Source organism: Chelonoidis abingdonii, chromosome 1, assembly GCF_003597395.2.
Source record: "Chelonoidis abingdonii isolate Lonesome George chromosome 1, CheloAbing_2.0, whole genome shotgun sequence".
Classification (NCBI taxonomy): Eukaryota; Metazoa; Chordata; order Testudines; family Testudinidae; genus Chelonoidis; species Chelonoidis abingdonii.
The window spans coordinates 207,170,415-207,195,424 of record NC_133769.1 but is presented as its reverse complement, the minus strand read 5'-3'; the positions used below and the strand labels follow the sequence as shown (position 1 = coordinate 207,195,424).

Sequence of the window (25,010 nt, the reverse complement as noted above, 5' to 3'; positions counted from 1 at the left end):
ATAATGATTATACAGTAAAACAGGAAAAACAGTTTTGTTACTAGCATGTGTAGGAGGAAACATAGTTTATGAATGCTTGGGGCCATATGAATTTTTAATGCAGTGGTTCAGCAGAATATCAAAGGCACATCATTAAATGTTCCTCCAAAATCAAAGTCACTACTCATTTGTCTGAAGAGGAGGGAAAAGGGCTACAGAATATGCCAAATATTATAAGAAAGGAATGGGTTTACTTTTCTGCCCCTGATATTTTTCTACAGAATTCTCAGTGCAATACACAAAATATCTAGTTAATGTGGCATTTAAAACAGTGCTAATTTAATCCCCTATATGTAAAAAAAGGGTCAGAAGTGAATTTTCAGGCAGGAGTGGGTTTTTTTGAGACTTAAATTAAAATTATAACATGAACCTTTTCAATTTATTCTTCAGCCCCCAAAAACTTCAAGGCTTCAATTTTGCCTCTGATCTCAGATTCTTTTCCTATTTTGTATTTTACTGAGCTTTGCTATCATACTGTACCAATCCGCACTGCTATGGTTAGGGATTGTGATCAGGTATTAACAAACATTTGGAGGAGAAAGGCTTTTTTAAATCACTGAGCCATAGAAATTTCCTTTGAGCTAAAATTTGGCTGATGGAACTCTCAGCCTGAAAACTATTTTTTTAATATTTTGTTTTTGTTAAATGTTTTAATATTTTGTTTTTTAAATTATTTCCTCTTATTTGAGTTGAATATATATTTAACAAATTAAATGTATTACTTTCTGATCTCTTCTGTATTTATAAAAGTAAAGAAATGAGGGGAGAAATACATTCACTGGTCTAGTGAATTGGGGGGAAGCAGTAGGTGTGATATATCTTGATTTTCGTAAGACTTTTGACATAGTCCTACATCACAGTCTCATAAGCAAACTAGAGAAACATGATCTAGGTGAAGTCACAGCCAGGGGGCTCCACAATGGGTTGAAAGGCCATATTCAAAGAGTAGTTATCAATGGTTTACTGCCAAACTGGGAGGCTGTATCTAGTGGGGATCCAGAAGGGTCAATCCTGGGTCCCATACTATTGAATATTTTCACTAATAACTTGAATAATGGAGTGGAAAGTACGCTTATAAAATGTATTGATGACACCAAGCTGGGATGTGTTGAAAGCACTTTGGAGGACAGGATTCGAGTTCAACAACCTTGACAAACTGGAGAATTGGTCTAAAATCCACAAAATGAAATTAAATAAAAACAAGTGCAAAGTATTGCACTTAAGAAGGAAAAATCAAAAGCACAAATACAAAATGGGGAATAACTGACTAGGCAGTAATACTGCTGAAAAGGATCTGGGGGTGTAGTGGATCACAAATTAATGAGAGTCAATATTGTGATACAGTAGCAAAAAAGGCTAATATCATTCTGGGATGTATTAAAAGGAATACCATATATAAGACTCAGTAGATAATTGTCCCCCTGTTTTCAGAACTGGTGAGGCCTCAGCTGGAATAGAGTGTCCAGTTGGAGGTACCACACTTTAAGAAAGATGTGATATTGGAGACAGTCCAGAGGAGAGCAATAAAAATTATAATAGGTATAGAAAAAACCTCACCTATGAGGAAAGGTTAAAAAAAAACTGACTGGGACCTGCTAACAGTTTTCAAACACGTTAAAGGTTGTTATAAAGAAGACTGTGATCAATTATTCTCCAAGGCTACTGGATGTAGGACAAGAAGTAATGGGCTTATTCTGCAGCAAAGGATATGTAGGTTAGCTATCAGGAAAACTTTCTAATTATAAGGGTAGTTAAGCTGTGGAAAAGGCTTCCAAGGAAGGCTGTGGAATCCACCACTGCAGGAGGATTTTAAGAACAAGATGGACAAAAACATTTCAGGGATGGTGTAGGTTTACTTGTCCTGCATCAGTACAGAAGGCTTGACTAGATAACCTCTTAAGGTCCCTTTCAGCCCTATATTTCTATAATTTTACAGTGAGTTACAAGAGAAATCCAGCTTTTAAGCCTTGCTTCCAGTATGGCCATTTGGGTACTCCAGTTGGTACCTAGGCACCTAAACTATGTATTTGGGTACTTAACTGCAAAACCGGGGACACTAGCTGAGGTACACAAGTTGTAAAATGGGACCCCATGTGTGAGCTTGTTGGGTTTTTTGGTTTGTTTAACTGATTATTTGACACGTAGACAGGTATACTGTTATGCAATTAGACAAAGGAAGAGGGCATGCAGCTTCAAAGAAAGAGCTGCCAGCGGGGAAAAAAGGGAAGGGAAGACAGGCAGAAGTGAAGGACAGGAGGTCTTCCATGGGGTATTCAGTGGATAAAGAACAGGTCAAGTGGAAGTGGGATACAGGCATTTATAGTACACAATTGGCCACTCATTGATCATCCATGTCAACATCTTCCAAATTTTGAGTTTTTGGTGATTTTATTTGTCCAAAATTCTATTTTTGATGAGAAACCCTGCAAAAAAAATTTTGGTTGAATATGTTTGTGTTTTTGACCAACTATAGAACTGGTCAAAATTTGTTAACGTTAAAAATAGAATTGTTGGGATTTCACCATTTTTAAAACATTTTTTGGATGTGAGTGAACTGCTGTGATTTTTTAAGGGTAGGAAGAGAAAAGACACTGTTCTTGTTTTCAAAATTAAAATCAGAAGCAATGGGAGTAGATTTGCTTGCACTGACAAAAAACAGTCATATTTCATTGGCACTTAGTAAAGAGGAAATATGTTATAAGAATGTTATAAGTAGATGGGGTGAAATTTGTCCATGTGCACAGAGGCAGAACAAAGTTTATGCACCATATAGGTCTCATCTAAGCCCTATTTCACTGCTAGATTACAAAATTCACTAACAGCAAAGAAGTTATACACAGCACTATGCCTTCACTGCAAAATATATAATATAGACTATGCCTTCACTGCAAAAAAAAAAAAAGCTAAATTGTGTTAGCTAATCCTTGTTAGTTAACTTAGGTTAAAATATTTATGAATACACAGCAACCCAGCTCTTAACTGCTCAGATTAGCAACTATAGGAGCCTATGGTTGAAGCTGAGCTGCACACTCATTTAAAAGCTGAGTTGCTATGTCTTCACTGCTATCTTAACCTGAGTTAGCAGAACTGAGAGTGGGAGAATGCATGCTGATGTGATGTGGCACAAAGGCAATAGCTTCATGAATTTGGAGTGTCATTATTCAAAGCCATGAGAGAGTTATATGGGTCATGCCAAATTGGTAGCTGGGAAGCCTTTATACCACACCATTATATATTCTGTATCAACCTCATATTTTACAGAAAAACTATTGCACAAATGTCTTATGTCTATTTACTATTTTTCATCTCTCTGCCTGTAAAACCAGTTGCCTTGGTTACCGTGTGTCCAACTGCACAGATCTAAGAGGAAGAGACAATATATAACTCATGCATTTTTTAAATTTCTACAAATTGTATAAAAATAGCTTTTCCATACATAAAAATGTTACTCCTTTAATGTCTAATATCTGTGGATCTTCCATGACTTCCAAGCAAGGAAAGCTTGGGATTTCCCATATCTACTACTGAATGGTCATGAGATACCAGACCTTAAACTTTCCCCTTGTCTGTCCAGAACTAAGTATTTCTTGTTCAGCACCTCAGAAAAACCTAATTTTGGAGGAAAATTTTTACATTTGAGTGGCAAATGAAGTACTTCTCTTGCAAGCTGATTTTTAAACATTGGTGACTTTTTGAAACTGCTCAGAAGTTTGGGATGTTAGAATAAGCCCTGGTGAAGGTAAATTAGGAACTGGGCAGGTGAGGTCAAAGTACATGATAGACGCAATGTAGCACATGACTATTACTACCATATGCTACAGTATAAATTTAATATAATGTTTTTTTTAAAATCTTGTACTCAAAATGCCCTATATTCTATCACATGGTCTTTAAATTGTACAAAGTATTTATGATAAAGTATAAGAGAGAAGTAGATGGTAAAGTATAAGAGAGAAGTCTGAAATAAAAACCCAGATCTGACTACCCTGAGCACCAATAGCAGGATCCAGCTCTTCACCATGACCTCCTTCTCTGTTACATACGTAATCTGTACACACACACCCCTGTACTCCCTGACTCTGGAAAGTTTTCAAATACTCTAAATTTTTCTGAAACCAGATGAAAGTTTTCTATTGATTACAGTTGCATTTGGTTTTAAATTGCATTTAAAAATAGGCAGCTGACACTGGAGAAAATAATGCATCTTAGATCAAAATCCTTTCAAGTGCCATTTAAAAATGACTCTGTTTAACTCAATGGGAGTTTTGCCATTGATTTCAGTGGGGTCACAATTTCACCCATGGCCTATAAGTCCAGAGAACACAAGTACCTTGTTGGAATAGTAGCCATTGGACTCAAACAGCCCGCAGACAGGAAAAACAGAAAGACCAATATACAACTAAGGAGTGGTAAAGCCAAGCAACTATGAGTTGGAGCTGGCAGATACATCCTGGAAAATTTAGGGTGACAAGTACATTTGTGTATGAAAGTTGGAAGATTAAATTTTTCCTTAATGAAAGGTTCTTGTTAACTATGTTTGGCCATGCTAGCATATGTTCAGAAGTTTACCTGTAATTGTAGCAGTCAGTACTTCCATATGTAGCTAGAAAGTTTGTTAATTTTTGTCTTTTACTTACCAGATCTTTATCTTCTCCAAGGATTATTAGAAAGTCATAATGATGTTCACTATCTTCCCCTGGCAAAAAAATCTTTTAAGGGGACACTGATGCTGATGCCCCAGCTACAGACAGAAGGACCTTCTGCTTAACAAAGACAGTAAGGAGCACCTGACTTTTAAAAGATGAAGCTAGAATTTATTTTAATACTCTTGCTTCTTGACCATGTACTAGAGAGCATAACGCAGAACTGGAAGACAGAGAGCAAGTACTGACTGGTAGCTGATAACACACACATATGTGCTTTCTCTCCCTTCTCCTCTGAAAACTCCTTGCTGAAAAAAACATTGGTGTTGCCTCCCCAAAACCTGGCTGCCATGTGGCCTGCTGCCATATACAAAATCAAAACCTTCCATGCCAAATCAGCTTATCTGTATAGGTGGCATTGCTTATCTGCAGAACATGTATTATGTTACTATTTTAGGATTAGCTAGAGGTCAGGGATCCTTTAGAGAATCTCTAATATCGTTAAGAAATCTTTCTTCTTCTCGTTGCTCTTGTTTTACCTCCTCTTCATGTTTCTCTGCTTATTTCCATGCTAGGGAAGTGGTGCTGAATATTAATGAGACAAAACTGTCATTCCCCATTGGTCTTTTGGGGATAATTTCATCAAATGCAGAACATCCAGCCAACACTGGATATAAATACAAGGTGAGTCAAGCTACCCAATTATTTATGTCTTACATATGGATGTAAAAAAAACATAGGCAATGGTGCCTGAGCACCTTACAGTAAACATAAGCTAAAAGTAAAAAAATACTTGAATATACAGTTGCTTGGGTAGACAGATGTGTCTGAGCTGTAGGCACCACAACTCAGGGGGAGGGGGCATATGTCAGTTTATGCCACCTTTGTAGCTGCTAGATTCTGGGACTTACCAGAAATGACTCCAGTCTCTGACATAAGATGGAGAGGCACAAAGGCTGTTCTAACTTATACCCGGCTGATCACTCCTCCAAGATCTCCTTTTTCCTGGCTATGGCCCCTATGTATGCCAGTTTTTCACTATCCCCGGACACATTGGGAATTCACAAGTACCAGTGGAGCCAATTTTCTGGCTGTTTTGTGCTTTTAGAGCAGTGTAAAATAGCATGCCAGAATCTGGCCCTCAGTAACAGCACCTGCCTGTCAAAATAAAAATTTTCTATGAACATTTTGGCAGTTCCTCTCAGTAGCTACATGGTCATGTAGTATGCTATTTAACCATCTCTTGGTTGTACTGATTTTTGCTGGGACAGTCATTTTGACTGGGAGTCTCCCATTAGCTTTATGAGTGAAAGTGCTGCAGGTGGGCTACAATGGAGTGACCTGACCCAAACTGCAATGACTGAAAAATTGCATCGCCAGTGGTAATGATTTTATGCACTTCTATAACCACCAACCATATAGGTACATGATGAGATTTCAATGACAGATGTAATATTTTCAATAACCAGCAGAACTGACCAGGAGACATGGAGCAAACCTGCCTTCTAGATACAGTGGACCTGCTTCTTCTCCTGATTCTGCACCTTATGAATTCACTTACACCTATGTAAAATGAATGCAAAGTGGATCTAAAACATTACCAAACTAGAGGGTAGCTTCTTACACCTTTTTTGCACTAGTGTACAGGTCTATAAAGGGTGGATTGGAGTGGGGAATCAGGCCACTTAAACCTCATTGGAAAAATAGACCACACAACATCCATAGGTGGAATACTTTAGTCTACAAACAAGCAAAACTCCCATAAAGTCAGGGCTGGCCTTACCATGAGGCGAACTGAGGCGGCCACCTCAGATGCCAGACGGTGGGAGGGGGGGCGGCACTAGAACCCAGAGTGTATAAAATTGTGTCTGCTGCTGGTGCATATGTATTCTCTCTGCTCTACATGCACAGAGATGGTGGAGTGCTATCAGGGACGTAACCTAACACTCAACGTTTTTATTCAGTCCATACACTACAGGGCATACACTCTACTGACGAGTGTTTTCCTTTGAGGGGGGACGGATAATATTGGCCGAAAGAGCGAGAAATAGCATGAGTAACGCTAAGTCCGCTCTAAAAATTCTGACTACCAAGAAAATACCAAATGTGTAAATATGAAAACCAGACACAGCTTCCTTCCCTTTTTGTAATTTCTAAGATCAAAAACTCCTGTACAGCACAGCGGGCACTCACCACTGCTAGCTTCAACAGTAATAGTGAATAAGACCAGTGCATCTTCTTCTAAGCATAAGGAAGAGCAAGCCTGAGGGGGAAATTGGAAATTTCAGTCCGGTAAAGAAATTCGATATTTTGAAGTTTGAAAAACAGGACAAAACATGAAATATTGAAACTTTATGAGAACAACAGGGTCTGAAAATTTTGATTCAGAAATGGCAAAAAGCATTCCATTATGGCACATTTTGATTGAAACTAAAAACCTGTGATATACCAAAACAAAAATAATTTTGATATTCAGTCTGTATGAAACGGAACCAAAACATTCGAGTAACAGTTAAACATTAACTGCATCTCCCTATGGTGAATACAATACATTGGATTCAGAGGCATGGTCAATTTGGATGTCTGAATAGCCCATTCTTTCCCTATGGCTTAGGACTGTCCCTGGCAGACTATATCACCCATGTCAAAGGTCAACAAGCCAACTTATTTTGAATTCATGTCAAACCAACTGCTTTGGTTTTCCCAAGGAAAATTTAAAAAATTCTCTGTGGAAAAATTTTTGATTTATAAAAGAAAACTATATTTCAAATTGAAAGAAATCATTTAGAGGTAAGGTTTCTCTAAATAGAAAATACCTCAGCTCTGATTAAACGCCTGGAGACAAGACTGTTCAAGCTTGTGAATGGTAATGAACTGTAAAATGTCCAGTGGGGAGTGTAATCAGGGACCTTGGGCGTTGGAGGGAGGCATGCAGAAGGCTATATTTGGAGTCAGATGATAGGTTCTGATATTACCCAACTATAGGCCCACCCCAAATTGGAATAGTATCCGAAATCCAAGTATAAAGATATGACAGACTTTTTGCATCTGCTAAGTCCAAATGCATACTGGTGGGTATTTGATAACAGATGTTGCTTCATATTTCATTTTCCACCCATGAAATCTAGAAATAATTAATATGGCTAAAGGGGAGACAAACCCAGCTGTAATTAGTTTTAAGGCTGTCTTCAAGGACAGTACAAGTATTATAGGCAGAAGTTTGCACCAACAAATTGTACCATATCTGAACATATTGATCCTAAACATTATTAAGACAGACTTAGCTCTTCACATGCCCTGAAGAGTGAAAGTATTTTTTTCAATTGTAACACTGAAAACACATTTGTCTTTCTTTCTCCTGGACCCCCTACAATATTTCACCGGAGACAGAAATAAAACAAAAAGGCATGTCTGTACATTTCAATAACTTTCGGTAAATATATTGTATTAGCAACTAGTAACTGACCATCAACTCTGAACAGATGATATTTGAAGAAATTAATCAGATTGATACAATGCGGCTTCCTGTTATTCAATAGACCCAAACCACGGACAAAGTTATTCAATATCCAGTACAGCTCCAAGGAGAAGCAGCAAAAGTGAGCTATATTACACCTTTGCACTCTTGATGTCTAGGCTGCACAGTATCAGTATCAACAAGGACAACTTGGAGCAGCCTCAAGGCTTGTCTAAGAAGATTAAGCCAAGCTGCAGGACTTCACAGGGGCAAATTCCACAACTGGGGATTGAGGGTGAGTCAACTGCTCCAGACCCCTTGTCCTTGTCCATGATCCTTATGCCCTGGCAGCTGACAATGAGAGATGATGCCAAGAGCTATTATTGCTGTCCATCTAATGCCACTGGAATGATCACCCTATACAAGGAGAATCTTCAACTGGCCACTTGGGTGGCTTTTACATTTGTTTAGAGACACGAGTGGCACAAATCAGATTAAATCGGACAGAAATCCTGGCCCTTATTAGTCAAAACGTATTGAAATTGAGCTAGGTAAAGAAAACTTGGAGAAGCTTGAAAAGTTATGTACAAGTCAAAAGCAAAATCCTGGTTGATCTGGCTTGGCTATGTGAGCCTAAATGAAGCCAAGCTTTTTGGAAGTGAACCCTGCCATGCGTGCGAAAGAAAATAGACAAGGGTGAAATGTAAGGTTATAGTGACATGCCAGAAAGTAGTAGTCAAGCATTTTCACTTACATCAACTCTTATCTACATTCAATAGACACAAAGCTGAAAGAAAGCCAAGAAACTAGTACCAGGACATTTCACCTACATTATCTGTGTGCCATCTGGGCCAAACTCACCGGCTCATTTCCTGCTGCTTGTATCTAGTGGCAAGTCATTTGCACCTGTCAAAGTGGATTTAAAATGCTATCAAATATCAGATATTTTTATACTACGCTGCACAGGTGAAAATGAAGCTGATGGTGAAAGGCAGACAAAACCAGTCCTATTATGTGTTTCTCTTAAAAATAAATGTAGGTATTTAATAAGTTCATTGTTTGCATTGATGTCCAAAAAAGTACCTTTCCAGAGTTCACAGGAAAGCACAGTGGGCCAGTATGATGAGTTCATTTATTCCTTGTTGCTTAGATCCGCTTCTATATTCCATCATTGTCAATTTGTAGACAGCTGGAGGGAGGGGAGGAAGCACAAGGAAAAAACCCCACTGACCAAACGTAACTGGCGAGAATGCATAATTATTTTCAATATACAAGTTTTTGTAATTTTTAAATCTTATTAAGCCCAATGCTTCATATCAGCTATGCGAGCTGACATTGTGGCCGTTGTCTATCGTGCATCTATCCAGATAATCAGCTGAGGAATCTGCCAAAAAGCCCAAATCCAAAGATTCAAACATGTTTGAACTTTCACATGAAACAAAAATAGTCACCCTCAAACTCAATGATTGATGATAGAGTGCCTCCACCAATCTTACTGGAAGAAAATAATTCAAACTGCTTTGTATTAGTACTGTCACCTGGATTGACAAAAGCTGATTGGATGAACTAAAGGAAGAGTGGTAAAACAGCCAAGTATTAAACTGATGGACATGGCTTGCATTTGGCTGCCCTAGCTTAAAGTGCAGGATGTGCCTCCATGGATATGCATTTCAAATTGTGCTAGTATCCCACATTTGAGCATAAGCTGTCGTGGGCTACAGCCCACTTCTTCAGATGCATGGAATGGAACATATATTGAGGAGATATATATACACATACAGAAAGCATGAAAAGGTGGGAGTTGTCTTACTAACTCTGAGAGGCCAATTAAGTAAGGGAAAAAAACTTTTGAAGTGATAATCAAGATAGCCCAGTACAGACAGTTTGATAAGAAGTGTGAGAATACTTACAAGGGGAGATAGATTCAATGTTTGCAATGGCTCAGCCATTTCCAGTCCCTATTCAAACCTAAGGTGATTGTATCTAGTTCGCATATCAATTCCAGCTCAGCAGTTTCTCATTGGAGTCTGTTTTTGAAGCTTTTCTGTTGCAAAATTGCCACCCGCAGGTCTGTCATTGAATGACCAGACAGGTTAAAGTGTTCTCCTACTGGATTTTGAGTGTTATGATTCCTGATGTCAGACTTGTGTCCATTAATTTTTTTGCGTAGAGCTTGTCCAGTTTGGCCAATGTACATAGCAAAGGGTCATTGGTAGGTAGCAGAGCAGTACCATGAGAGGAGTAGAACAGGAAGATGGCAGAATTGAGACCTTTCAAAATTTTGGCCCAAGCGAGGGGACATGGCGGTATCATTTGAGCAACCCGCCTCAGGTGCCAAAATGTTGTGGGCCGGCCCTGCATGAAGTCAATATGGGCCCTATACTTAACTGATTAATTGGCAGATGTAGCTTTTTAAAATTACCATTTTAGGTCATATTTCCACTGAAAATATGTTCTTATTTTATTTTTACAATGGTGTAATTAGTAATAGTTATTTTTGGAAATCTCAGATGGGATGAGCAGTCAACCTGTGGAACTCTTTGGCTGAGGATATTGTGAAGGTCAAGAGTATAACAGGATTCAAAAAAGAACTAAATACATTCATGGGGGATAGGTACATCAATGGCTATTAGCCTGGATGGTCAGGGATGGAGGTGTCCCTAGCCTCTGTTTGCCAGAAGCTGGGAATGGGCGGCGGGGATGGATCACTTGATGATTACCTGTTCTGTTTATACCCTCTGGGGCACCTGGCATTGGCCACTGTCAGAAGACAAGATATTGGGCTAGATGGACCTTTGGTCTGACTCAGTATGGCCATTCTTATGTCTGTTAATAGTTTACAATTGCAAAGATTTGCCATAGAATTCCACAAATTTTATAAAGTATAGAACAGCTTTATTCAGGGTAAGGGAAATATAATAGTCATGTTTTAAGTCTTGTAAAGGTACAGAGGGAAAAAGCTTTCTTTCTCATTCTCTTTTACCATTGCAATCCTGGAATTTATAAACCAGCACAGTGAGAAACCGCTAATTTTGTATTTAAATTCAGTGTAATTTTCTCAACAAAGAATATTTACACCAACAGCAAATGTAATCGACATAATTAGCACAAACTGTAGCCTGTCTAATATTTGGTTTATTGGCATATTTTGAATTAAAACATTATTAAGCAGATATTTCTCCAAAGACATTGTAATCACATATTTTTCTGAGGGGGCAGGAATTAATGGAATCTTTGCAGTTAATTTTGAAAGCAGCTGCAAGAATGTGCTGTATTTCCCTAAATCCTGTTAATTACTGTGCAGGCCTTAAGAAGATATCCTTCATTATTTTGGTGGAGGCTGAGGGTTTGATCCTGCAAGACGTATTTATGTAGTAACCTTTACTCAGAAACGCAGTTGTAGTGACTTTAATAGGATTACTTGCAAGAGTAAGAGAAGTAGGACCAAGCTTTTGGTGTGCTAATGTGAAATTCCTTTAAGCAACATATTAAATTTTGTTTAGCAAAGGGCAAACATTGTTCAGTTGGCCAAAGAACAAGCCTCACCACTTTGCTTGCCAAAAAGAAAAAAATTACCTCCCCTCCAGTCTACAGTAATACAGCCTGTACCTAATTATAGCTGAAAAAAGATGTCAAGGTGGCCTAAGAGAAATGCTCTAAATCTTTTTAATTGATAAATCTGGTTGACAGAAATAAAAAAATGGCAAACCTCTTAAGCAAAACCTCTTACTACTATTTCTTATCTTAGATTTAAGACGATCAATACATATTTCCTGACCTGCAAAATGTATATAGATTGGGCCAGACCCAGAAGTCTGGATTCAGGTCCAGAGGTTTCTGTCTTCCCTGGAGAGAGGCTGATAACTCCACAAGGAGTTTCCCTTAGACAGCACTCTAAGAAGTCAAGATTGTGCACCAAAACGCTCCTAGAGACCTCTGTCTGAAAGAGAGGGATGATCTGGCTGTATTCATTTTTCTGAATAATATCCGTGGAGTTGGTGGGGAGATTAGATGGGCTCTCCCTTGTTATATCTCAACACATCTCCCCTCATTCCTTCACACTTTCTCCTTCCAGGGAAAGCCCTCTCTGTAGGGTCTCAAGAGGCAGTAGGAAAGTATCATATGGGTTGCTGAAGCCCAGCCAACACAACGAAGGGATGGTATCTGTCTGATGAGGGCCCTTCCATTGCTGGATCTCAGGGACGTAACCTAACACTCACTTTTTATTCAGTCATCACTCAGGGATACACTCACTGACTGAGTGTTTTCTTTGAGGGGGGACTGAGTAATTTGGCCGAAGGAGCTGAGGAAATAGCTGAGTACGCTAAGTCCCTCTAATTCTGACTACCAAGAAATGCCAAATGTGTAATATGAAACCAACCAGCTTTCCTTCCTTTTTGTAATTTTCTAAAGATCAAAACTCTGTACAGCACAGCGGGCACTCACCACTGCTGCTTCACAGTAATGTGAATAAGACCGTGCATCTTCTTCTAAGCATAGGAAGCAGAGCTGAGGGGGAAATTGGAATTTCAGTCCGGTAAGAAATTCTGATATTTTGAAGTTTGAAACAGGACAAAACATTGAAATATTGAAACTTTATGGAGAACAACAGGGTCTGAAAATTTTTGATTCAGAAATGGCAAAGCATTCCATTTGGCACTTTTGATTGAAACTAAACCTTGTGATACTCCAAAATCAAAATATTTTGTTTCAGTCTGTTGAACGGAACCAAAACATTTCGAGTCAGTTAAACATTAAACTGCATCTCCCTATGGGTGCTACATTGATTCAGGGCATGGTCATTTGGATGTCTGATAGCCCATTCTTCCCTATGGGCTGGACTCCCTGGCAGACTATATCACCCATGTCAGGTCAACAAGCCAACTTATTTTGATTCATGTCAAACCAACTGCTTTGGTTTTCCCAAGGGAAAATTTAAAAAATTCTGTGGAAATTTTTGATTTTAAAGAAACTATATTTTCAATTGAAAGATCATTTAGAGGGAAGGTTCTCTAATAGGAAAATACCTCAGCTCTGTTAAACGCCTGGAGACAAGACTGTTCAGCTTTTGATGGTATTGACTGTAATGTCCAGTGGGGAGTGTATCAGGGACCTGGGGCTGTTGGAGGATGGCATGCAGAAGCTGATATTTGGAGTCAGATGATAGGTTCTGATATTACCCAACTATTAGGCCCCCCAAATTGGAATAGTATCCGAATCCAAGTATAAGTATCAGACTTTTTGCTCATGCCTAGTCCAAATGAATACTGGTGGGTTTTTGTAACAGATGTTTGCTTCATATTTCATTTTCCAAACCCCCATGAAATCTAGAATAATTTAATTTGCTAGGAGACAAACCCAGCTGTAATTTAGTTTAAGGCTGTCTTCAAGGGACAGTACAGTTATTAATGGCAGAAGTTTGCACCAACAAATTGTACCATATCTGAACATATTGATCCTAACATTATTAAGACAGACTTAGCTCCTTCACATGCCTGAAGAGTGAAAGTATTTTTTTCAATTGTACACTGAAAACACATTTGTCTTTTCTTTCTCCCTGGACTTCCTACATATTTCAACGGAGACAGAAATAAAACAAAAAGGCATTACTGTACATTTCAATAACTTTCGGTATATATTGTATTAGCAACTAGTAACTGACCAATCAAAGTCTGAACAGATGATATTTGAAGAAAGTTTCAGATTGTCATACAATGCGGCTTCCTGTTTTCATAGGACCAAAACCACAGGACAAGTTATTCAATATCCAGTACAGCTCCAAGGAGAAGCAGCAAAAGTGGCTATATTTCACCTTTGCCACTCTTGATGTCTAGGCTGCCAGTTCAGTCACAAGGAGCAACTTGGAGCAGCCTCAGGGCTTGTCTAGATTATGCCAGCTGCAGTGACTTCACAGGGGCAATTCCACAAGCTGGGGATTGAGGGTGAGTGCACTGCATCCAGACCCCTTGTCCTTGGTCATGATCCTTATGCTGGCAGCTGCATGGAGAGATGATGCAGAGCTATTATTGCTGTCTCTATGCCACTGGATGATTCCCCTATACAAGGAGAATCTTCAACTGGCCACTTGGGTGGCTTTACATTTGTTTAGAGACACTGGAGTGGCACAAATCAGATATAAATGGACAGAAAATCTGGCCCTTATTGTTCAAACGTATTGAAATTGAGCTAGTAAGACTTTGGAGAGCTTGAAGTTATGTACAAGTCAAAGCAAAATCCTGTTGTCTGGCTTGGCTCTGTGAGCCTAAACTGAAGCCAAGCTTTTGGAAGTGACCCTGCTGCGCTGGAAAGAAAATAGACAGGGTGATATGTAAGGTTATAGTGACTGCCAGGAAGTAGTGTCAAGCATTTTCACTTACTCAACTCTTTCTCATTCATAGACACAAAGCTGAAGAAAAGCCAAGAAACTAGTACCAGGCATTCAACCTTACATTATCTGTGTGCCTCTGGGTCCCAAAACTCACCGGGCCTCATTCTCTGCTGCCTTGTATCTAGTGCAGTCATTTGCACCTGTGCAAAGTGGATTTAAAATGCTATCAAATTATCATGATATTTTATACCTACGCTGCACAGGTGAAAATGACTGCTGATGGTGAAAGGCAGACAAAAACCAGTCCTATTATGTTTCTCCTTAAAAATAAATGTAGGTATTTAATAAGTTCATTGTTGCATTGAATGTGCAAAAAAAAAAGTACCTTTCAGAGTTTCACAAGGAAAGCACAGTGGCCAAGTATGATGAAAGTTCATTATTTCTTGTTGCTTAGATCCGCTTCTATATTCCATCTATTTCTAAAATTTTGTAGACAGCTGGAGGGAGGGGAGGAAGCCTACAAGGAAAACCCCCAAACGGTACTGCCAGAATGCATATTATTTTCAATATACACTGTTTTTGTAATTTTAAATCTTTAAGCCCAGCTCCTCAGCTGATGCGAGCTGACATTGTGCCGTTGTCTTCGGTGCATCTACTCCAGACTACATCAGCTGAGGATCTGGCCAAAAAGCCCATATCCAAGATTCAAACATGTTTGAACTTTCACATGAAACAAAAAAAATGTTCAACCCTCAAACTCAGTGAATTGATGATAGAGTGCCTCACACAATCTTACTGAAGAAAATAATTCAAACTGGCTTGGCTATTAGTACTGTCACCTGGATTGCAAAGCTGATTGGATGAACTAAAGGAAGAGTGGTAATAAACAGCCAAGTATTAAACTGGAGGGACATTGGCTTGCATTTGGCTGCCCTAGCTTAAGTGCAGGATGTGCACTCCTGCATATGCATTTCAAATTGTGCTATGTATCCAACAGGGCTGGCCTTACCATGAGGTGAACTGAGGCATCCACCTCAGGTGCCAGACTGTGTGGGGGAACCACTAGGACCCAGAGTGTAGAAAATTGTATCTGCTGCTGGTGCATATGTATTCTCTCTGCTCTAGATGCACAGAGATGGTGGAGTGCTAGAGGAAGGCAGAATTGAGACTTTTCAAAGTTTTGGCCCAAGTGAGGGGGCATGGGGGCATCATTTGCACTCCCCGCCTTAGGTGCCAAAATGTTGTGGGCCGGCCCTGGAATCCAATGTATTTGCTCTTCCTTTTCTCTCCTTGACTGTATGTCTCAGTGTCTCATTCCTCCCTCTTCCCTTCAAGTTTGTTTCTATTGTGTATAACTTTTCCAGCTTTCCTTCCAGCTCCCTCCTCCCTGTTATGTCCGTGAAATCCAATAAGCCAGTCCTGGCTTTTCAATTTACTAAAGATTTTATTTGACTAACAAACGATGAGAAAATGAAGCCACTCTTACATGCACACATATGCATGAAGTTTGTAGTGTGGGAGAGTTTCAACCAGTAAGACTTCTTTGTTAAACTCTGCTTCCAGAATATTCCAGGCTTGAATCACGAAGTAGGATTTAACCCTTGGGGGGGGTCTAGAGGTCTATTAAATTGTAGAACACTTTTTCCATGAGGTGTAGCAAAAGACCCATTACCTGAGACATTTAAAACAAGACTGGAAAAAGCACTGGAACTAAACTGTAGGGGGCAATTCTGTACCAGCAGGGGAATGAACTAACTGACTTACTTTGTTTTTCTATCTCTAATTCCTGTGATTAGCAGAATTAACTTTTGAGACAAATATTAAAAGAAATAAATATCCCAGATCCTCAGCTAGTGTAAATTGGCTGTGTTATATTACGCCAGCTGGGGATCTGGCCCACGCATATAGCTTGCCCAAACCAGAACTATGAGGAGATACGATAACCAGTTTTGAATGTTGTCTATGAAGCATACAGACATCAAGTGTGTGGAAGAGTTGTGATCCAAGATCTTGCCATTAGACAAAACATTTGCAGTTGTAACTGTTCAGTGGCTGCATAGCTTTGAGCCTTTTCCATAGATGCTGCCATCCATTTTCCTGCCTCAGCAGGAAGATGGCCTACATGATCTAATAGATCTTTTCCATCTCTGTGATAAAGAGAAATCAGAATAGAAAGTCATTTTGCATTGGAAGTGGGAGTCGGCAATACTGGAACTCAATTTTAGGTAAGGTTCAACATCTATTTCAAGCAAATGTCTGGATACATGTTGTTTGAGTTTTAACTTAACTAGCATGGTTTTTTTTATTTTATTGTCAAGAGAAGTGGAGAGAAAGATCAGTAGAATACTCTCAGATAAGGGGCTGCAGGTTATCCATCTTCATTAGAGCATCCTGGACAGTGTAGCCAGTATAAGGATATTGGTTTATGGGGGCTCAGAATGATGTGACAGCTCTGTAGCAACAAAGATAGTAGAAAGAAAAAGACAGTCTCACACATACATACACAGTTGGATGCTTCTTTCTCCTAGTTTTCTTATCTGGAAGGAAAATGCTCCCCTTCCCCTTTCTGTGTTGTGGACCTGGGTCTATTCTCTATCTCAGGGATCAGCAGCCTTTGGCCCGCAGCCCACCAAGGTAAGCACCCTGGTGGGCCAGGCTGATTTGTTTACCTGCCACGTCCGCAGGTTCGGCCGATCACAGCTCCCACTGGCCGCGGTTCGCTGCTCCAGGCCAGTGGGGGCTGCGCCCTGAGGGATATGTTGGCCGCCGCTTTCCGCAACCCCCATTGGCCTGGAGTAGCGAACCGCAGCCAGTGGGAGCCGTGATCGGCCAAACCTGGGAACACAGCATGTAAGCAAACAGGCCCTGGTGGGCCAAAGGTTGCCAATCCTTGCTCTATCTTTTGCCACCCACTCTGGTTCTAGTGGTATTACAGGTTCTTCTTTAGAGCAGGGGTTCTTAACTTTTTTCTTTCTGAGGCTCCCCTAACATGCTATAAAAACTCCCTGGCCCATCTGTGCCACAACAACAGTTTTATGGCCTTCCCCCCAGATTCAGCCTTGCTGCAGTGGGACCCAGCCTCAGCCCTATGCAGCTTGGCACTTGGGCTTCAGTGGTGAGGCTCTGGCTTTGGCTTTGTGCCCTGGGCCCCAGGGAATCTAACACTAGCTGTGCTTGACAGACCCCCTGAAACCTGCTCACAAACACCCCAGGGGGATACAGACTCCCAGTTGAGAAATGCTGCTTTAGAGCTCACAGTTATAGATCATAGGTAAAGTCCACTTGTTCTTCTGAGGGAGACAGATATTTTCCTGGTCATCATAATAGCGGAACAAGAAAGTCAGGCAAATGGTGGCACAGAAACCAAATACATTTTATTCAAATCAGTAAGCAAATGGCTGGTGACTTTTCCCTATGATAAAAAGACTGACCTGTTCCCATTGAAATCAGTGGGCTTTTTGCCATAGGTTTCAGTGAGATCTGGATCAGGCCCAAGATTTAGAAACTGGGAGAAAAAGAACTGCTCTTTTAAATAGAGCTGATTGGGATTTTTTTATAAGATGTTTTTCTGTCAGAAAATGCCAGTTAGTCAAAACTGAAGCTGTTGCAGAAACAGATCAATGTCACCAAAGTTGTCATCTAGGAGGTTTCTCAGGTCCAGGATTGAATTTCTGGTTTTGACAGGAAAGTGAGAGATACTAGGGGCTGGTCTACACAACGGGGGAAAATTGATCTCAGATACGCAACTTCAGCTACGTGAATAACGTAGCTGAAGTTGAAGTATCTAAGATCGAATTACTCACTGTCCTCACGGCGCGGGATCAATGTCCGCGGCTCCCCCTGTCGACTCCGCAACTCCGTTCAGGTTGGTGGAGTTCCGGAATCGATATAAGTGCGTTCGGGGATCGATATATCACGTCTAGATGAGACACGATATATCGATCCCCAAGCAATCGATTGCTACCCACCGATACAGCTGGGAGTGAAGACGTAGCCTAGGATAGTATGGGGGAGGGAACTCATCTGGGTGGTGAGAGCCCCAGCTCTGCCTGATTCAAAGTAGGGGTTTGAAGTTGGGTTTCCTATATACCAGGTGAGAGTCCTAACCACTGGGCTATTGTGTGCTTAGTTGCTCACTCTTGTTTCAAAAGGGCTCCATTTCACACCAATGCAGAACAAAAATAAAATTTCAAAACCTCATAATTCTTTTACTAAATGGAATGCTTCTTTTCCAGAAACTTGACTACAAAATAATGTGTCTTCATGACAGTTAATCCGTTGCCAACATTATAACCTACTAACCCTCATCAGACTCAGGCATGGAAGGAATCTGTCAGGGTTTTTTTTCCCCTTTAGAGTTGCACTAGTTTGTAGTTATTCTGTCACAAGCAAATGGAAAGATATGAAACCGAGTAATAAATCTCTAATTAATTAAATGTATTCAGTAATAATACATTTATATGGTATTGAAATGTGCAGTAATTACACACCTGGCAGGAAGACTCATGCTTTTCTTTTTAAACTACATGGTCACCAGTCTCTCAAACTTAAGCAGAACTTGACTTCCAATTTTCTAACTTTTAAGGGATATTTTAAGAGATGCCCGATCATGTTCTGATGCCACACTGAAGAAGAAAGCAGGCAAACTGACAAGTCTAACACATACTGTTCTCCCTTTTCCCTCCCCTTTTGAGCTGCAGTTTGCCACCCAGCTAATAAATGGGTGTAAGTTAAAATTAAAAAGTGCTGTGCTTTCCTTCCCCACATCCCCAATCCATGCCAGCTGCAGAATTCTGCCCTATATTACCTCTGTAGTTTGCATAAATATTTATTTTCTCCTGATTTTGGCTACAGACAATTTGCTGCTCTGAGGCAGATGTTGAGGGGGGAGGGTGTAAAGAATAAATTGCAGACGGCAGGCCCCAGAGAATTTTAGCAGCTCAGCCAGATTTCCTCCTGGATCTTCACACAGTGCAAGTTCAATCATTAAAAGGGAAGGAGGCAGCATATATTCCCTTTCCCCATGCACACCCAGTTTTGCTAGGCATTGTGGAGGGGTTAAGATATCACGGCCCTGTCCTTTCAGTTCCTTCAGGGAGGTTAGTTTCCACTCTAGTGTTTGAGTTCCATGCCTGGATTATGCTTCGATCTGGGAAAATAATGGATTTTTTTAGTTTGCTAGCAATTATATAAAATTGGAGGAAGGGAACATTTTGGCTCTAACTGGAAAAAGAATAATTTTGGGTCAAACTAAATGTTTTCTTTCAGCAAAATTTTAACATTTTGTTTTGATTTTAACCACCTGTAAGCTTTTAATATTTTTTAAATAAAATTAAGGGATTTTTGAAACAAAAAGTTGTTTTGAACAAAAAAATCAAAACATTTTGTTTGGAAAATGTCAAAATTAAATGTTTGTTTTTTTCTTCTGTGTGTGTGTTGTTGTTGTTGTTGTGACAGAGAGAAGGGGGAGGTTGACCAAAACAATTTGGCAAAATAGACACAAATTCACAACACCCTTTGTATCACCAAATCTGCATTTTTCACCAAAACCATTTTGGCCGAAAAATTTCACCCAGCTCTAACCATGCTGTTGCAAGCATATAAGAAAAGGAAGGCTCCTTGTACTCTAGCTCTCTCACCTTCTGTACCTGGACAGGGCCAGCCTCAGTCCGGTCCTTTATATGTCTTTTTAAAACATCATCAAGACAAATCCCTGCTAAAGCGGTTTCCAAGCTGCCACACTTACTTCAGCTAACGCTTCATCACAGAAACAGCAGCAGGACTGAATGACAGTGCTCATGTTTTGGGGGACTGCAACATCTTGCATGACCTTTAATGGGAGACTTCTGCTCATGCCTAGGTCTGGATCTCAGATTCCTAACAGCCTCACATTTAATACTGGAGACAAATGTGTCCGTGACTGTTGTAAAAACCATGTGATGAACTGTCTCCAGTGAACCCTCATGCCAGAAGAAAATGTCGGCATGACCAGACACTGCCCATGATGTGTCACATAATTCAATGTCTGTGATGAGATGCTATGATTCCACTGATGTGTGTCAGGTTTATGCCAGATTTGAGTCTAAAGGCTCAATGGTAGGGCTATTCAGAACTCTTCAGTGTGAATAATTTATCTCATGTATTTTGGCATTTTTCTGTGAATCATTTATTTACAATTTTTTGTCATTATTTGACCAGCTCTATTTAACAGTAAAGAGCTGGAAAACTCTAAGGAACTCAGACTAAACCTCTAGGGCCTGACCAAAACCCATTGGAGACAACTGACAAGCTCCCATTGAGCCAACGATCAGGCCCTTATTGAACAAGTATTTGGGGACAGATTTACAAAAGGCATTTAGGTGCCTAGAGATGTAAATAGGTCGGTGCCCAGTGGGATTCTCAAAAGTGCCTAAGCAGGTTAGGTGCTGAACTCCCATGGAAATCGGTGCGGCTTAGACACCTATCCTGCTTAGGTACTTTTGAAAAATCCCACCTCCAGGGCCAGATTTCCCATTAGGCACACTAGACATATGCCTAAGGGTGCTAGTATTCCAGGGGCCCTACAAATTCAAATTTTGCTGCTCCTGGGTCCTGACAGAGAGTGGGGCTGGCTGAGGGGCAGATGGAGGGCTCCTTGCTCAGCCCAGCTGACAACATCACCTCCCAGTGAGGCCAGTGAGTGTGGGCGGTGGACAAGGCTTGGGAAAATGGACCTCTGTGGGGGATTGTGGGGGGGCTTTGTGCAGAGGGGGTGGGTATGCTGGGCTGTGGGGTGGGGGGTTGTATGGGGCACTGGGAAGTTGTGGGGGGCAGTCTGTGCTGCCTGGTGGAATCCTAAGCCTCAAATTATATGTCCAGGCTCCCGATACAATGCATGGGGAGAGTTAGGCGCCTCCGGATGAAATGCACAAAAGCCTCCACACTGAGCAGGGAGCTGTCTAAGCTAGCCAATAAAAAATGCGGCTGAATGGTGTGTGGCCTAAGCCCCACCGCTCAGTGGTGCCTATTGCTGCTCAGGATTCACAGCCATGAACCTGCTCCTGGAGTTAGGTGCTTACGCCAGGTCAGACCTTTCACACACAAAAAAAAACCTGAGAAGGCAGGCGGCAGCACTGAAACCCCCTGTATGTGCCAGTGGTTTGAGCACACACCCACGCTGTGGGAGATGGGTTTAAATCCCAACTCTGCCTGCTATGGAGCAAGGACTTGAACCAGGTCTCCCACAGGAATGCCCTAAACAGTGCCCTATGGCAAGCTCAATCCCACTTTGTATGATACTTAAATATTCATTGGGCCAGAGAGAGCAAGCACAAGTGCTTCCATATCCCAGTGGTTAAGACATTCCCCTGGGATATGGGGGAGTCCAGTTCCAGTCTCTGCTCCATTCTATAGTTAAGTATCAGAGGGGTTAGTCTGGATCTGTAAAAGCAGCAAAGAGTTCTGTGGCATCTTATAGACTAACAGACGTATTGGAGCATGAGCTTTCGTGGGTGAATACCCACTTTGTCGGTTAAGTATTTCCATGCAGAGTGGAGCAGCTTCAAGAACCAAGATGAAAGGACTCTGCCCTGGATCTCAGTGGTTAGGACTCTCCTTATAGGGCAGCGGTGGGTGAACTATGGCCCGGGGGCTGCATCCGGCCCTCTAGATGTTTTAATCTGGGCCTCAAGCTCCCACCCTACCCTACAGGGGTGGCGCCTGCTGATGGGGCAGCATGCAGAGCTGCCTGGCTGTGCTTCCGCATGGAAGCCAGATGAGGCACATGCTGCTGCTTCTGGGAGTTGCTTGAGGTAAGCGCTGCCTGGAGCCTGCACCCCAGACCACCTCCCGCGTCCCAACAACCTGCCCCAGCCCTGATCCCCCTCCTGACTTCCAAACCCCTAGTTCCCAGCCTGGTGTACCCTCCTGCACCCCCAACCCCTCATCCCCAGCCCCACTCCAGAGCCCACACCCCTAGTTGGAACCCTTACCCCCTCCTGCACCCCAACCCCCAATTTTGTGACCATTCCTGGCCCGCCATACAATTTCCATACCCAGATGTGGCCCTCATGGCAAAAAGTTTGCCCATCCCTGCTATAGAAGGTGGGAGACCTCCATTCAAATCCCCGCTCCCCATCAGGCAGAGTAGAAATTATGAACCCCAGTCTCACACATCCTGGGTGAATGTCATGACCAATGAGAATTAACGGGGGCACAACCACTGCTTCCTGTTTTTTCTGGGGACCAGTCCAGTAGATGTACTCACAGGGTATGTCTACACTACACTGGCTTGGGCTAAGGGGCTGTTAATTGCAGTGTAGATGTTTGGGCTCAGGCTGCAGCCTAAGTTCTGGGAACCTCACACCTTGCAGGGTACTACAGCCTGGGATCCAGCCTGCACCAGAATGTCTATACAACAATTAAACAGCACCTTAGCCTGAACCCCACAATCCTGAGTTAGCTGGCACAGGCCATCTGAGGATGTCTAATTGCAGTGTAGACATATCCGGCCTAAGGTGACTCGTGAGCAAGCAAGATAGGTGGGAGAAGGCCTAGTTTGTGAATCCCATTGGTTCTTAGGCAGGAGCTAGGTACTGGGCATCAGTACATAGGTAGCTGTGTGCATGCTCAGTGATGGAAATTTAGGCAGCAGCTGTGCAGGAATGTTGAGGATCTAAATTTTGATTTAGGAACTTAAAGTGGCAGTTAGGTGCCTAAATCCTTTTGTGGATCTACCCCTTAGTGTCATAAACAAATTTGCAGTTGTCAATATTCCACAGTAAAGCCTTGTTGCTTTTTTCTTTAAAACCTCTATCTCTTCCCCCCAAAACCAAGTTAAATGTAGAGAAATTAAAAAATGGCATGATCACATTGACGACTATTTTATGCTCCTCGGCTTTTTTCAGGAGTTGATTTATAATGATGTGGCCAGAAAGGGGAAACAAAACTGATGACTTTTGTGCAGCAGTAATATGAAAAAATAAAACAAGGTGCAGCAAATAGGGTTTGAAGGGTGTCATTTTTGTTCAGTTAAGGGGAGATGGATGGCAGGAGAAAGATCATTTGATCATTACCTGTTCAGTTCACTCCTTCTGGGGCACCTGGCATTGCCCACTGTCGGCAGACAGAATACTGGGCTGGATGGACCTTTGGTCTGACCCAGTACGGCCATTCTTATGTTCTTATGTTCGTATGTCTCTAAGTCTGCATTCTAAGCTCCACTAACAGTGTGATAACGATTAGCATAAAAAATACAATCACTGGACCATCCTCAACATCCTACCTGCTTTCCCTCTCCCACTTCTGGATATTTGACAGCCATATTTGAGTCTGGCTTTTCATTCATATTATCCTCTGGTTTCGTGGTGGATAACAAAACGATCTGGTGCAAATATATATCTTAAACATTTCCAGTTACTATGTTTGAGACAAACTCCATCAGGAGCCACTTCAGGAGTCTAAACACTGCACACTCAGACAATTAAAGTGATTGTCTTCTGACAATCTTTCTTTTTGCCTCAGTTCTTTTAACCAGAGCCCTTCTGGTTAAGATAACCTGGGCTGCTCCATTTGTTTTTCTGTCCTGAGAGGGAAATAATCAACTAAAGAATAATTAAAGGCATTCTTCCCTAGTGCAGTTTGTGAAATAAGTGCTCCATCATCTTCTGTATGACAATAACAGCAGCTCTGTCCCTCAAAGCATCAATGATAAGAGTTAAAAACTGTTAAACAGATACTTGGCAGGGGCTTGAGAAATGTACTGGGAAGGAAAGCAGTATCCTCTGTGATGGGGACTTGCTAGAAGTGCTATTTTGTGTGGGACAGGTAAGTATATTAATAAAAATATGGGATCCCTGTTGTTGTGTAGATGTGATGACTTTGATGCTCATGAGAACTCTTAGCTCCTTGATTAGAAAAAAAAGAGGTTACGTCAAAGAGGGGAACCTAATGTAAACTATTGCACTATGAACTACTATATGAACAGCTGCTGAAATGGCAATGTAATACAAAACTGCATTGGCATGATACAGATATAGACAATAATAATCAACCTGTCATTGTTTTATGTTAGGAAAAGTTAACATTTTACCAGAATAATGATGCCACAGCAGAAAAAGTATTTCTGATAATGTATATGACAAATGGACACTTTGTATATAAAAGCTACAATATGAACTGTATCCAGTTTATTCAATGTAGACATCCAATCAGCAGATGAAAAGCTGAGGAGTTACGGGTGCCTTATCTCAGTATTCTATGTACATTACACATAGCAGGAACACATGATGAGGATTTCCCATTTCTTAGCCTGTTCAGGTATGCATAATGGAAATGGAAATATGCCTGCCATATGACCCTTTTGCAAAGACCACCATTCTACATCTCTCCTTATGTCTCCTCATTGTGTTTATATCACAAGTCAGTCATTTAAGATGTGGTAGAAAACATAGCAATAGCCATAAGCAGAAACATATTTTGTGTGGTTGTTAATTTTACCCTGACTGCCAAGAAAGGAACATCCATCTGTCAAAAAAGACAGTGATAGAAAAGAAACCTCCAAAAA

At 41.0% G+C, this 25,010-nt stretch overlaps 1 protein-coding gene across 1 annotated transcript in view; it reads right to left on the bottom strand.

Annotated features, from left to right (window-relative positions):
* PCP4 (Purkinje cell protein 4) overlaps window positions 1–25,010 on the bottom strand; it is a 71,572-nt gene that overhangs the window by 45,509 nt on the left and 1,053 nt on the right. The gene's annotated exons all lie outside the window — the stretch shown is intronic.